General features: G+C 31.4%; 1 long non-coding RNA gene across 1 annotated transcript; it reads right to left on the bottom strand.

The window, feature by feature from the left end:
• Positions 1–1,552: 1,552 nt before the first annotated feature.
• LOC145335291 (uncharacterized) lies at positions 1,553–4,567 on the bottom strand. The gene is made up of 5 exons (XR_013885188.1): positions 4,507–4,567; positions 3,669–3,738; positions 3,321–3,396; positions 1,611–1,663; positions 1,553–1,560 (listed from the first exon to the last, which is right to left on the bottom strand). It is a non-coding gene; the product is annotated as an uncharacterized LOC145335291 (long non-coding RNA).
• Positions 4,568–14,534: the final 9,967 nt, after the last annotated feature.

Genomic DNA, 14,534 nt, shown 5'->3' with positions numbered 1-14,534 from the left:
TTTTTTTAAATATATTGTTATGCTCTCGCTAAAAGTATAACTGGATAATCGAAGCTTTTATTTCCAGAATGGTTTGGGGACAGGGACGTCAAAGCTTTTTGAAACCCCGGACAATTTTTTTTTTGGAAGCTCCATAAGGAAAAAGGATAAGAGGATGAATACTCACCCCAATTTCATTGTAAAATATTACTTCCCCCCTACTAAAATAATTTGTCTGCTATTTATCTAAACCGTCCGCGGCTTTTTGCATCTTAATCATAACCTATTCTATATATGTAAAAAAAAAATTAAAAAAATTTTATCTTATTAATTATTATTATTTTTCTGTAATTTATTATGTTTTTAAAAAAATTAAAGAAAATATTTAAAATACAATTTGATTTAGAATCTTAAAAAACAAACAGCCGCGGACGGTCTTAGTGCAGCTGAAAAGTATGTTTCGCCTAGTTTAAAAATAGGAGGGTTCACCTTTTATGATCAAAAATTTATTTTTTTTCAAATTAGCCTAAATGTAATATTTAAATCTAATTAACATGATAAAACTTTTAAATGTTTACTAATAAAAAATTAATAGTTTAGCTCTCAGCAACCAGGTTCGCTAGTTGTCTACTTCAAAGACATACATTAAAACTAAGGCTAAATATTAAATAAAAAATTTCATAACTGAATAATCTAAATAAGTGAATAATCTGTAATGCTATCTATGTTCTTTCTTAGACAATACTCGTTTTTACAATATTTTTAACATTTTCAAGTGATGTTATTTACCCCTCAGGGTTTGGCCCTTTAGTGACAAAAATCCAAAACAAGAAAAATACAGGCAAAATAAAAATTGATGAACGCTTTGATATTCTAGTTCTATATCCAAAGCTAGATGGCACTGAAAAACTGATTATTATAATTTACAATCAAATGTTCATATTAAATTTGTAAAAACGTTTATTTATTAAAAAATATAAGTTAGATAGACTGTAATATAAATCTTATAAGCTGATAATGAGTGTTATGATTAAAGTCAGTAGCAAAGTCATGAAAAATTAATAATGATAATTTTATATTCTTTCATTAGGTTTCATCAGAATGGATGATAATTCAAAATATTTCTATATCATCCCTTAAAAATTAGATTTATGCTTCAAACAGCAACTATATTTGTCTTGAAATTATATTTAATTTTAAGATATTCCCATTTTGAAAAGTGGTGGAATAACATTAAAAATTCAGCGCGGCAATTGCTCAATATAGGCCTCTAGGCCCACTGCCTATTTTAGTCCTTCAAATACCTCGATTTCTCTCTTTTATTATTTTCTCTATGGGAAGCTCTTTGTTTTTACAAATCAGGTTTATTTTTGCGTATAATATGTAGCGCCCTCCCACCCCATCACATGTAAATCTTACATCAGTAAAACAGTTTTTTTGGGGTAAAAACAAAATTTCACAGAGCTATGAATAATACCACTATTCTGATTTTGTACCCTCCCCCCTCAGAAAAAAGCATAGACTCCCTTTTTTCCCCTAAAAAAATATCAATCAGGTGTACCGTGTAAAACATTTAAATGCCTATTAAGAATTTTACTTCTTTAATACTTTTTTTTTTAAATATAGTTTACCTGTAAATAGAATCATACTGGATAGAATACAAAACGTATCATACACATTCAAACTGAAAACAAGGATGACAACATCAATAAGTAGGGAAGCACAAAAAAATTTTGGATGCGAATACATAGCAGTAGATTTAAAGTGTATTTATTAAAATCAAGAATAGATTTATTGATGAAAATAAACACGAAACCTTGTTTTATTTTGTATGATGAAGACGGTTACAGTAAATTACATACTAGATGCACATAACAATGGGAAAAAATATTTTGAAACTGTAAATGCAAAAAAGTTTTGAAATTGGACCAAAAATACCAAAGATATGGGGAAATATGTCAAACAGAGCCAAAAACCTGCTAAAAGGCAGTTTGGCCGCCATTGTTTCTTTTCTTTAAACGCCAGAAATTTAATTTTGATATTTTTAACTGAAAATTTTTGAAAATTGAACCAAAAACACCAAAGATATGGGTAAAAAAGTGAAAAATATAAAAAATAGCCAAAAACCTACCAAAGGGCAGCCTGACTGTCATTGCTGTTTTCTTCAAACGACAGGAAATTTAATTTAGATATCTTTAACTGAAAAAATTTTGAAAATCGGACCATAAACTCCAAAGATATGGGGGGAAATGTGAAAACTATAAAAATAGCCAAAAACCTGCAAAAAGACAGTCTGACCGTAATTGTTGTTTTCTTTAAATGACGGGAAATTTAATTTTAATATCTTTAACTGAAAAAATTTTGAAAATCAGACCATAAACACCAAAGATATGGGGAAAATTTGGAAAATTAAAAAAAATAGCCTAAAACCTGCTAAAAAGCTGTCCGACCGCCATTGATGTTTAATAGTTAATTGTGCTCCTTAAGGATGGAAATGTTGTCAAAAAATTTCAGCCTTCTATCTTTTATAGGAGCCGAGAAAATCACGTTTCCCCCAATTCATTAATCACGGACGGACGGACATTGTGAATTATAAGGTAGCTTCGCTACTAAAAAGACATTATTATTCATAATTGTCTTTTAAGTAGCGGAAAAATAAAAAAAAATTTATATAAATAAATATAGGTGCTTTTCCACAAAGTCCCAATCGAGCACTGAAAACTCCCTCCCTTATTTTAAACTAGCGGCTTCACACCTAGCTTCTAGGGGCTTTGCCCTTAGAGGTAATTTTAAAAAAAAATTAAGTATTTCTGGTGTTGCTATTTATTTTGAAGTAACTGCCGGGGAATTTTTATTTTTTTGGGGGGGTTGGGGTGTTCCACCCCCCCCCCCCCAAGAAAATAAAACCACGACAGGACCAATAGGTATATACCCTGAAGATTAAAATCCGATCGGTTCAGTGATTACCGAAATCTTAAGGGACAGACGGACGGACGGACAGACAGACAGATGGACGGACAGACAAACAGACATCGTTCTACTTTTATAGATTAGGATAGAAAATGAGGATACGTAGTTTAATGAATAACTATCCCCCGCCCATTTAATATGTAGGGGATAGAGCCCATATTAGCCAACAAATAAGAAAACGTTATTGTAAAAATTTGGGGACTAGTGTAATAAATATCCTATTGTCCCCTCTCTTTCTCTGCAAACAATCACTAAAGCTAATACGCCAAAATAGCAGTAACGACTCTGCTTGCAAGAAGTATTACTTTGACAGGTGAAAGAGTTTTGCAAGGTTTAGAATAGCTTCGCTTCTAAATTACCGCAAAGCTTACCTGATAAGAAACTTTCTGAAGTTTGTATCAAATTGTAAATTTCGTAGATGTAGAATAATTATAGCAAATACGTTTCCTAAACAAATAAATGATCAAATCGTTTCTAACTGGAAGCGTGGAGAAGGGGGCTTAGGCGGTTATTGCAAAAACCTGGCAAAATTTAGAGGGGGGTTACTCCCCATAACAAGTTTCTGAAACCCCCTGGTACGCCCCTAAACAACCAAGTGAGATGACAAGGTAAAAAGTTTTTGTATTCCGCTTGACAAGAAGTAAAACAGTTTGTGTTTCAGAAATCATCATCATATAAAGATTTTAGAGAAGGGTCGTCGCTAATAAAATTAAGATTACCTAAAACACCAATAATCCCAACAATAGGTAGTAGAACACCCTCCGTATAGAACCTCCATTTCATAACATACTATGAAAATAAATGATGTACTGAATTTTAGTTTCCGAAAGTGTACTTAGCATCCGCGTCCTATCTCAATATTTGCTACAAGCCAAAAAAGCTTCAAACTTCCCAAAAAAAATCAAAATTTGAAAAAATTTAAATTTTGAATGTATAATGTATAAATCCTTTATACATTATATCGCTTTTCCTTTTGACCGGAGTAGCTGAAAATAGCGTTTGCAATAATTGGGTTATCTGCTGTACACATTTGGAAATTATAGAAGAAATAGGCAATCCATTTTCAGCTCATCAAATAAATCAATGAATAAAGTAAGTAGATCAGTTATGTATGAAAACGACAACATATTTTGGTGTCTATTAGAAGACTAACAAAACATATCCCCCATTTTTAATTCGTGACAATAATGGCTAGCCCTAAGGTGTGGAAACGCAAACAATCGGTACACAATCTTGCCTAATGTAAATGTTTTTGAACTATAACGTTTTTGAACTATAGCTTGGGTTAACTTTGAGTTGTAGGGTAATTCCATTTTTAGGCTCTATTATAAAATATCAAGTTTCACATAAAAACGCCTGTTTGTCACTGATAACTTTTTTTTTACTTTTGAAATGAATTGTAAATCAGGGGAAGTTTTTTTTGCTATGCCTAGACCTTCTGGGCCTTTAAAAATGGTGCTCTGACATGTACATAACCTAACCTAAACTAAAGAAATAAAAAAACGAAAAACAACCCCACCCCCCTCCAAAAAAAGAAAAACTTTTAAAAAAATAAACCTCTGAAATTTCTTGTTGTTCGTCCTCCCCTTCATCTAACATTTTTTATTTTCTGAAAACTAGGATGATAACATTCATTTCATGCGATGCTGAACAAAGCAAATAATTCCATGAAATTTAAAAAAAATAATTGATATATAGAATAAGTGGATATTGTGTGAAGTTCTTGCATACCCTGATGAAATATTTCACCCAGCTGGCTAATATAATGATACCCCATCCCCTCCCCTGAGCATGGAGGAACGTATTGACTAATATCTAAGCCTTATTAGGCGCCAAAAAAGTCCCCTTTCACAACATCAACGTATTCAATATCCATATCAAAACATTGCTAATATTTTTAAATCAATTACTATGCTAAAGTCAAAATGACTCTTATTACTGGAATAAAGCTGTTCCATGTCATATATATGTCCGTCTGTCAGTAAAAAAAAAACGAGGGAAACGTAAATGCTATACAAAAATGTTCGTAAAGATTTCTTATTCTAATTAGCATCAAGAATTTCATTTATTTTATCCGTAGGTTTGCCTAATATAAATTGGATTTACTAGGCTGCTATCATAGATAGACCACTATTTTTTTGAAAGATAATTCTTTTGACAAATAGGATTTCTACTCTATAACTTTCTTGGTGTGTCTGTCATGATCTGCAATGCATCTGAATACTAGCCTACAGCTCACGTTGTTCGCTGGTCTGTAATGCTATTGAGAACATTAAATATCTGTAGGGAAAATGTAGAAGGCTGATGCAATTATTATAGTATAAAATCCGGTCAATTAAGAATTCGTTTAGGGCCTGATCTTTCAGGGATAAGACAGAAGGCTTTTTTATGTTTGCTGACCTATGCACCTCTACTCTATGAATAAAATTGTCCGTCGATCTATCGTTAATGCTCTAAAATATTTTTTTCTTCAGCTTTTATCAAAGATAAACTTTTAAATGTTGTGTAAATATTCAAATACCACTAAGCATCATTACTTACTATGTCTGTCTGTTGTGCACCAGTTTTGCTTTCATTTGCTTTGCCTTTTATTTTTTTAATTCAAGAGCTTCTATAGTTATGGATGTTGTCATCCTTATTTATCTGTTAAAAGTTTTATTCCTCACCTTCTTCGTTATTCTGTCTATAGTGCTTTGGAATTAATAAAATTAATGTGGGGGAAATGTTTATTTTCCCTTCTGCTATTTAACATAGAAGATTGAATTTTTTTGAGACCAATGCACTTCTGCCCGCCTAACCGTCGATCAATCAGTACTGCATAAACACAACTTTATTTTCTGATATCAAAGACTGCTAATATTTTGTGTGAAGATTTGTATGACCACTGCACTGATCATTGTTCGTCATTCTGTCGGTTATGCTCCTTTTCCTTCTTTTTGCTTTTGTGTTTTTACTTTTACAATTAGGAACGTTGCTACATGTGGATATTATCATCCTTGTTGATGATTTTTAAACTCATGGATGGAGATAATTTACTATATTTATTTTACATCCCCCATGATGATAAATAAAGGTAAGCCTTCTGTTGATTGAAAGTTTGGACACTTCTTGTTAGAAGTGACGAAACACAGATCAAGTTTTTTAGTCAAAGTGGTTACTAAATTTTGGTTTACAGTGTTATTTACAGTCAAATGTTCCCTCCTTCCCTGAGCAAACGAAATTTTGGAATTGAAACTATCCTTCTTACTCTATAATTCACATGGTCCATTAGTCTCTTGGATCGAGACATAATATTTTAATAGCTAAAATATTTGTTTTTTCATATGCTATCAAAATTAGATGGCTTAAATTTTCAATTAAGATTATAATGACACATTTGCAAAATTCATTTTCATTTAGTAGCGAAGATTATCTATAATTCAAAATGTCCTTCCGTTCGTCTGTTGGCTATGATTAGAGGAAAATGTGATTTTCTCATTTGCTATTCAATGGCTGAAAAGTTGTGTAAATATTCCCTACATAGCTTGCCAGTATGGGCCTCAACTATTGTTCAGTTCATTCATCCAGTAAGAGGGAAGGAAATTGGGTAAAAGGGTTGTATAATGTTATTAATGATCTATTTCTTGTTAAGAGCAAAAATTTTTTACAGTGGGGGTTTGTCTGTCCATCCGTACGTCTCTAACAGATAGTTCTGATTGTTAATTTAGGCATATTATAATTGTCCTATTGAATTCAAACTCTACAATAAAATTCTTGAAATTGTTATGTCCTGCAATGAAGTCAAAGTAAAAATCATAATTTTTTACCATTGCTTTACATAGTTGCCCTATCACCATGACGTTAGTATGTAAAATAAAATATCTTGTCTGTTTGGTAAAATCTAAATATTTTCTCTCCCTCTCCCCGTTCTCTCTCTTTCTCTCTCTCTGTGTCTCTCTCTCCCCCCGTTCTCTTTCTCTCCCCCCTCTCTCTCTCCTTCTTTCTCTCTCTCCCTCTCCCCGTTCTCTCTCTCTCTCTCTCTGTTACACGTAAAGATTTCTACAACTTTAACGTATTAGAATATCTGTGAACTGATTTATTCAGTAATATGTTTTATATAACAATGTAACAATACACGATTTAACGTTTTGCTTCATTTTTATATAATTTTTTAAAGATTAAAATCCTAATATTTTTCATTTCAAATTTTTGTCCTGAAAGGGTTAAAATGATTAGTTTAATATCTGACCGCATTACGGGGAGTGTCGCACGAATCAATTTATTATAAAACTATGTTTTCTTACGTTTACTATATTATAAACTTAAGTTTTTCTGTTTTATGAATACAAATCAAATACATCAATGTTATTTAAATAGCAACATGAATATAAAAAATACATTTATGATGCAAAAAGTAGAATAATGGGTATTATCGTTCTGGTCAATGAGAATTTAATAGTGATAATTGAAACACTATGAGTTTTGAGCGATAAATGTCTGGGAGATTCGAGCTCATTTATAGACGTTTACTTCCTATATAGATCTGTCATGGATCTTGATGCAATACATCAGCCCGTTTTGTACATGTTAAAAATTGGAAGATTTCATTAAATAAAAGTTGTCGCAAATATAGGTATTAAATAATGTTTTTAATGAGGGGGGGGGGGGGTTGAGGAAAATATTGTTCTAACCTCTTTTACATACACAAAACCTCACTAAAACTAATACAATGAAAATGTATACAAATAGATCCAGTGGTTTTGTGAATACAAAAAACTTCTATTTTCAATAGAATGTTTATGAACGTTTTAATCTATAATCATTTGCATTAAAAGAAAATATTTGATTTAAAACGTTTTAAATAAACATCCAAAAAGTAAAAACTATTTATTATAAAAACTTAAAATATATTTAATCTGTAATTTTGACCAAAATGGTTTGAATATATTTATTTTATGACACACAATAAACAAAATAATAATAACAGTATTATAATACAGGTATTAGATATTCATATACAAAAAAATTAAGGACAGAAAATTCAAATAATTATTATGTACAGTGTCAAAGGACTAAACATTCTGTTGATAATGAATACTAATACTAGCTATACTATTGTCAACTAAAAACTAAATCTTTTATTTAGGGTTCAATACAGTAGAATATTATATGTACTTCTCTTAATTACTTTACTATAGCAAAAGTTAGAAATAAAAAACATTTCTTAATAACTAATAATGAAAATAACTTAGTATATAATAGTTAATTGTTAATCCTTTGAATACAACTGCTTTACTACATAATAAAAACAGAAGCCTAGAGGTTTACACCAGGGATGGAAAGAAAATTATCTTTATCATTTTTCTATTTTGAATCTTTACTATTAAACATAAATCAGCTGTTAAAACTTTTTGAAAATCTATTAAATATAAAAAAAGTAAATGCTTCTTTCTTCTACACTTCACATACTATTTTATTCCTTCAATTGTTCAAGATTTAAGGTTGAGTTTTTAAAAACAATATAAAATTCACCTCACCCTCACTTGCAAATATTTCTAACGAACCAAAGAAGGCTTTTTTTTAAATTTTAAACTATCGGGGGAAAATAATTTATAGTTGATTGTCCTATCCCTTTATTTCTTGCTAAATCTCTTTCTGACTTAAACCACTGACTATAAATATGTACATATACTAGTGTGACATCATTCCCACCAAAAGCACAAAATTATTTAGAGAGAATATAAGAATTTATTTTAAACCAAGCGATATTGCATATATTGTTTATATCTTTGTTTTATGTAATCATTTGCGCATTTGATAATCTCTCGACCATGGTTTTAACAATTAGCGCATCCGCTCTTCGTCGGAGGAGGTGATGAGCTCAAATCTCTGCTCATCCCCGGGTCAAATCATTGGTTCCTACTGATGCTATGTCAGATGCATGAAATCAATAGTTAAAGTAGGGAGAATGCCTTGGCTGAAAAACAGGTAAAACTTAAGTTGGATTTAAAAGCAAAGGTCGTCCAATAAAAGAATTGTTTGTCTGTTGGATGATAATTACCCTATTACCCCGGGTGTTTGGACAGAAAAGGATAGATATGCTCCTTTTAGCTAATGTGTGGTTAATCTTATTTTGACAGATTTGTATTGGGCTGAATTGATAGGACACCATGTATTATAATCACAACTGGCGAATAATGCATTTTTAGTAGCAAAGCTACCCTACACTTAAGTCTACTTCAGTTTATGACATGTTGATTAATTTGATGATCTAATTTGGTAGTTTCTCAGAGATTGCTTGTCCAACATTGACCTCGCCCCCTTAAATAGATATTATATATAGAAAATAGGGGGGAGGGGGGCATTTACTTAAGGTGCAAATTGATAAATAAACAAACGAAAATTACCTCTCCTACTTATTTTCAATTTTATTTCAAAATTAGCCGGTAAATATTGAGGGGGAGAAAAGGTTGTAGAATAATTGTCCTCTCCTCTTTGAAGTTAAACATATACTAGGAAATAAGAATTGTTAGCGGTAAATATTTAAAATTTTTCATTAAAATTACAGTGAACGTTGTAAGATGCGCTGTTGCTCAATAACTAATGTATATTCGTCGTAATGCGTCTAAAAGTTACTTAAAAATGTTTTTTTCATTAGTTTTTTTAACCTTTATGACATAAACTCCTACACAACAAAATCGTTGGGTACTTGTATTTAATTTTGAATGGTTGGTTTAAAACTTGAAGTATTCAAAATTTTCAACCAATTATTATTATCAACCAATCATATGCTAGTATTAGTAGTACAAGGCAGGGATCTAAAGGGATAAGACAATTTCCCATAAATTTATCATTTTAGCGGCAAATTCAAAACTATGTCTCTAGGCCCAGATGGTTGATATTCAGGGATAAGGCAATGCCGATAAATTGATCCAATGATGATACACAAAATTATTCCTTTTTTATATTACTATTGGGGTTGAAACATTTTGACACTAAACTTAATGAACCAACCAATCAAACTTCACTAAAGTTCAAAATTGTTTAGCCAAAGAATAAGAAAATTTTATAATAAAACTTTAAGGACTAGTGTAATAAACAGCCCAATGTTCCCTCTTATCTCTCTCTGGATACAAGGAGACACGTGATTTGATCATTTAAGCGGCAAATTCAAAACAATGTCGCTAGGCCCAGATGGTTAATACTCAGGGATCTAAAGGGATAAGGCAATTGCCAATACATCTTCAATGATGATACACAAAATTATTCTTTCTGTATATTACAATAAGGGGTTGAAATATTTGGACACTAAACTTAAAGAACCAACCAATAAAAGTTCAATGAGAGTCCCCAAAGTTGTTAATCAAACAAATAAATACTGGTGTAATAAACACTCCCAATGTCTCCTTCCTCCCTGATGGATGGGCTCATAGATTAATATCTATTAATAATGCCACAATTATCTATGATACAAAGTAGAATGATGTCTGTCCGTCTTTCCGTCCGTACGTCTGAAGCTTAAGATCTCGGTAACCACTGAACCGATCGGATTCTTCTCTTCAGGGAATATACCTACTGGTCCTATGGTGGTTTTAGGCTATTTTCTTTGGGGGTGTGACACCCCCAACCCCCCCAAAATCAAAAAATCCCACCCTCATTATTTTTTTTTCTTTTGTTGAATATTTCCTAAGTCCTTTTTTTTGCTGAAGATTTCCTTGGTCCTTTTACGAATTTCTGATTATAATAGTAATAGTGATTTATAATCTTTCTGCGCTACTATGGGAAACAATTATTACTGTTTCTAACTAGAGCATAGCCAGAAAATACAAAATTTAACTAGACTTCTAACATTCTTGGGGTGAATTTTACAAATTTTTGGGGATGTTTCATTTAGGTTTGTTGTGCGTCCGTGTTTTGTATTTTGAATAAAAACTAAACTTTTGGGACTTTAATTGAATTGTCATTGATTTGTACAGTTGAATCAGTCATAAATTGTTTTCAAAGGGAAGTTGATTTTGTGTTTTATGAATGGGGATGTGCATCAATTGTCGGCCATTGTTTTATCACTTATAGATCCCTGCTTATACTAGAAAAAAATACTCCATAGCAAATATTTTATTTTTCACTTTACAATTTTAGAAAGTGAGTGGAAAGTGAACCCACTAAATTATATTAATTTCCTAAATTTCATAAACTGTTGGCTGAAAAACATTGGGGACTTTAAACAAAATTGATTGATTTGTACAAACTAGCAGTATCCAAACTTATTATTTGATTGGTTTCAATAATTTTGGGTGCCAATTAATTTATCATCAAATGCCTTCAGATCTCTTGGCAAAGAAGCAGAAGTAAATTTACTCTACAACTAGTTTACGTCCGTCTACTCTGGAACAAAACCTGCTTTTTATTGGCTTTTTATTAAAAGCGAAGCTTTTCTATAATTAGGGTTGGTCCGTCCGTCCGTACGTCCGTCCGAGATAGATTGCTTTTATTCGTTAATTTAGGCATGTTAGAATTGTCCTATCGATTTCAAACTTTGCATGATGATTCCTGTAGTAGTTAGGTACGATTTAGAAAGCGTAGCAATTCTATAATCATTACAAGAATGTCCGTACGTCCATTTTAAACATGTTGATTTTCTACTTTTTTAACAACAAATTTTTATGATTTTTGGTATACTGATTCCTGGGACAACAAAGTACAATATTATAAACGAAGCAACTCTATATTTAAGTCCTATAAATGTAAGTATGTCCATAAACATTATTCTGTACAAGCAGTTTTTTTAACAAATTTACTTACAATTTTGCTTCGAATCTTATACATTTATATTCTGATTATTCAGTTTTGACACTATACAAATGTTAATGTCCGTTTGTCCTACCGTTTCAGTGCTTCGCTTTTATGGATGTTGTCATCTTTGTTTTAATACAAACATACATCTAACTACTTGTGTTACCTTGCCCTTGTAATCTAAAAATTTAGATAAATCTTTACAATAGTATAAAGAGTTATTTGTCTGTAGTAAATATTTTAGATACCAGGAAAATTACCCTTTTTTAAAAGCAAACAACAAGCCCACCACTCCTTCAATAATAGTTAGCTACTGACTTCTCCACTAGCTCATGCACATTGCACAGCATAAATTTCTTTACTTTCATTTTTAAGTGGGGTGGATTTTCTAGAAAGAGGTTTCCAAATACAAGAAAAAATAGCTTAAAACCAATACAAGCCGTGCAGCAACAACATGCTATTTAATATAAATAAAATAAAACACAGAAATACATTAATATCTATGTCTGTCTGTCTGTTAGTCCGTAACGCTTTGGGAGAAAAATGATTTCCTTCGATGCTATTAAAACAGCTGAATTTTTTTGTTCGAAGATTCCCTTTACCAATGACCATCCAGTATGCAATTTACTTGGTCCGTTGGTTTAACAGTCATGCTCTAAAATATATAGATTTAAAAATGTTTGACATATCTGAAAGGATTTATGATTATCTAAGAATTTTCTTTGAAGTTACTGAACATTTACTCCATAACCCACTTTGTCCGTTACCATCCTTGTATTTTAGTGCTTCGCTACTTATGAATTTTGTCATCCTTAATTAAAAGCGAAGCTTTTCTACAATTAGGATTGGTCTGTCCGTACGTCTGTCCGTCCGTAACAGATAGCTTTTTTCGTTAATTTAGGCATGTTATAATTGTCCAATCGATTTCAATCTTTGCATGGTGATTCCTTTAGTAGTAAGGTATGATTTAGAAAGCGTAGCAACTCTATAATCATTACCAGAATGTCCGTACGTCCATTTTAAACATGTCGATTTTTTTACTTTTTTAACAACAAATTTTCATGTAGTATATTAATTCCTGGGACAACAAAGTATAATGTTATAAGCAAAGCAACTCTTTAATCAAGTCCTAAAAATGTAAGTATGTCCATAAACATTATCCTGTATCAAGCAGTTTTTCAACAACTTCACTTCCAATTTTGGTTCGACTCTTATACATTTATATTCTGATTATTCAGTTTTGACACTATACAAATGTTAATGTCCGTTTGTCCTACCGTTTCAGTGCTTCGCTTTTATGGATGTTGTCATCCTTAATAAGTTATACATTTGCTAGTAGTTTTGCTACAAGTACAACGGATTTGAAAATATGAAAAATTTAAGTGCAAAGACTTTTTAAAAAATTCAAAATCTTCATTTAGGAGGTAAAGAAGTTGAGGGGGAGTGTGATTACACTCCGCTTACGTAATAAATGGGTTATCAAAATACTTTCTGTCTGGGCAAAATTTAAGTAACTTTATCCAAATTTAAATCTTCTTAAAATTCAAGGTAAAGTACTATTGTTCAGGGAGGGGAATACATTTTACCCTAAAAAAAAACATTGTTTTTTTAGTAGCAAAGCTAATCTATAATTAATTTTGTCTGTGATATCTTTAAGTTTTTGCATATTCTCACTCATTATTTTCTTTGTTATGAGAACTGAACATCTAGGGGCTCTGTATTCCAATAGGCAGAGATGGGCTAAAAAAAAATTTAACTTATCTGAAAAAAATGGACTTAAACCCTAATAGTACCTATGTAAAGCTTACACAAAAAAAGATAACTTTATCAGTTCAGAGGTTGTTGTAGAGATTTTAAGCATCCGACAAAATTCCCTTACTACATTATATAAACTTTAAACTACATATGTAATCTTATATGTTTTGCTTAAAACTAAAGTCACTCCTATCTGAAAATTGCAAGTTACTACTCAAGATAAAAATGGAACAACTTGGACTTTATAAATTCAAGGCTTTTTTTATGAAAAGCAATAAAGTTAACTCCGGAATGGTTTTTGATTAACTAACCTAATAAACACAGATTATTTCAATCCAATTGATGAAAGAATCAACCAATGATAGATGATTCATGTTTTAAATTAAATACTCTCGCATGCCTAGATAAGTAGAATATACCTGCATGTCACAAGCATGTTTTTTTCTTTCTTGAAAACATTTATTAAAAATATGATAGATCAGTAATTAAACAATGACAGTTGATTTCATACTGACTTTGATTAACGATTAAAATGAAATATAGGGAAATGTGTTTATGTGGCCTTTACACTGCGGGGCCTATACATGCGGGTCCTAACCCTTTGGAAATACCCAGTACCAAATAAAACCTAATCTGACCTAAAATAATAAACAAACTAATGTAAAACTTTCTAACCCCCTTTCTAACCCCCCTTTTTAAAATTTATTTTAAAGAAGGGTATAATTATCAGTGCTTACTTTGAGTTTAAGTGCTTTATATTTTAACTAGCGGATTCGCCCCTAGCCTCTATGGGCTTTGCCCCAACAGGTGATAAAAAAGGACCAAGGAAAAAAAATGGGGGATTTTGTTTTAGCCTAAAACCACCACAGGACCAGTAGGTATATTCTGTGAAGAGTAGAATCCGATCGGTTCAGGGGTTACCCAGATCCTAAGGGACGGACAGACAGACAGACAGACATCATTCTACTTTTGTATTATAGATTCCTAATATTGTTTATTTCAAATGCTTTGCTAATAATTATGGACTACTTCATTATGTGAAAATATCTAAATTGTAG

Source organism: Acartia tonsa, chromosome 13 (genome assembly GCF_053477335.1).
Source record: "Acartia tonsa isolate MP-2025a chromosome 13, ASM5347733v1, whole genome shotgun sequence".
NCBI lineage: Eukaryota > Metazoa > Arthropoda > Copepoda > Calanoida > Acartiidae > Acartia > Acartia tonsa.
This window is presented reverse-complemented; position numbering and strand designations above follow the sequence as displayed.